Here is a 1,968-nt window from a genome sequence, read left to right on the forward strand (position 1 = left end):
CTCTCTCTCTCTCTCTCTCTCTCTCTCTCTCTCTCTCTCTCTCTCTCGTCATGAGGTAAATGCTTGCCGTGTACCCTCACCATGTCTGTCAAAAAGGTGTTAAATTAAAAGCAGACATTTTCCAGATAAAAACATGGGAAAGCTTTAAAGATCACCTCTTGGAAAAATGTAGCCTGGCTACCTACTGTATAGATGAGAAAGTAAACTGGATCCCTGGCCTTCCCATGACCCCATAGCTGGATGGTACAGAAACCAAAAGCGAATCTGGTTTTTCTGTTTTCAACTCCAAATCGTATTTGGTGGGGTTTTTCCCCCCAAATGATTTCACACCTCTTCTCCTCTTCAAAAGCCTTACTATTGAGAGGGCACAGCTAAGGTGGAAACAGAGTACCCCTCTGAACTTTATCCTTGGATCTCAAGCTCTGGAAGAACTTAATGAGATATTGCACCAAACCCTTTCATCTGGGAACGGCACACACTAAGCAGTCATCAAATGGTAACTGCTATCATTATCTTTTACCACAAAGTAGGTAGTGAACTGGGGGGGGAAGGGGTGCACATATTAGCAGTGGGTGGAGGACCCATTTGACAAGTCTTCTAAACTTATACTTAATTACCCTTATTTGCCCTTATTTGGGGCTGAAACTTTACACTGATTTATGACCCACCTACAATGACCTTGATTTTTTCCCCTCCTGTACTTTTATGAACTGCTATATTGCAGTATTTTCAAGTAATAATCGGTCAGGTCCTCTTAGCCCTGGAGATACAAACATCTTCCACTGACTCATAAGGTATCTTAAAATGTGACCCAAATACAGCTCGAGAGAGACCATAAATTTTAAACGACCAGCGCAGGTTAAGTCCAGCAAGCGATTACAGGGAATGGTAACAAGTGCAACGTGCTGCCATGCGGAAAGCCATTTTCTCAAAACAACCGGTGCGGCCGAGGGAGAGGAAGGAGGGAGAGGGTCAATGGAGGTGCGCGTTTTTTCCAGAGGGTCCTTTGCAGCTCCGCATCAGCGACCTCGAAATGAATGAAACGCTCAGTCACACAGACAGCCCGGGCCCCGGGGGTGCAGGGACGCCAGAGTCCCGGGGAGAACTCAGCGGATTTCTCCCACCACCCCAGTCAATTCAAGGCCGCGGTCTCCGGGAGGGATGCTCCACGACAGGTGCGGGACCGCCCGCCGGCCCACACTCACCGCCGCCCGCTCCGCCGCTCTCCACTCGGCGCCGCGCCTCCGCCGCCCAGGCCGGGCCGCGCTCCCCTTCCGCTTCCGGGAGCCGAGGCGCCGGGACCGGCCGAGTGGGTGTCGGCATGCCCGCGCGCCCGCGCGGAGGCACGGCCGCCGTCGCTGTCTCCGCTTCGCGCCCCGGAGCTGCGATGGGAGCCGCCGAGGGCCTAAAGACCTGAAAACGCTCGCAGCCCAGTGCTGCGCCCGGCCTACCTCCGTCTAACCTACCTGTGCCTCCCCGCCCTGCAGCCCGGCCCTACCCAGGCGGCCGCACACACGTGTCCCTACACCCTCCCTACATAGGACCAGCCTTAGCCTTAAGCAGTGCTCGATTCCTCCTTCTGTCGGGAAACAGGCCTCTTTCAGTGATGAGCAATGGATTTTCCATGTTACCTTGCTTCAAAATTTAGTCTGCAACATTGACATCCTCTGGGATCTTGGAGAGAATGCAGTCTCAGGCCTGCTCATTCCATACCTGAATTTTGATAGGATCTGGAAGTGACACTTATCAGTGCACCCCAAAGCAGCAGTGTTCTTTCTTAGGGCCTTCAGACCCTCTTTTGGGATACCCCAGCCATCCGAGGTTTTTCCAATTCTTGTTAACAATCTAAATCCACATTCAAATTATATATATTTCAGAAAATCTCCATAAGTTGCCAGCATTCCAATCAGTGAAACCTAGGAAAAGAATTAATGGACTCAACGATTCAAATAACCCATCTCTCATTCT

The 1,968-nt window shown here is 51.3% G+C and overlaps 1 protein-coding gene across 1 annotated transcript in view; it reads right to left on the reverse strand.

The window, feature by feature from the left end:
- Positions 1-1,252, reverse strand: part of Zdhhc21 (zinc finger DHHC-type containing 21) — a 59,126-nt gene extending 57,874 nt beyond the window's left edge. Inside the window, exon 1 of the mRNA XM_028753628.1 lies at positions 1,206-1,252. The gene's annotated coding sequence lies outside the window, so the exon portion shown is untranslated. The remainder of the gene's footprint in view (positions 1-1,205) is intronic.
- Positions 1,253-1,968: the final 716 nt, after the last annotated feature.

The sequence above is a fragment of the Grammomys surdaster genome, unplaced genomic scaffold (assembly GCF_004785775.1).
Source record: "Grammomys surdaster isolate TR1022 unplaced genomic scaffold, NIH_TR_1.0 125951, whole genome shotgun sequence".
Classification (NCBI taxonomy): Eukaryota; Metazoa; Chordata; class Mammalia; order Rodentia; family Muridae; genus Grammomys; species Grammomys surdaster.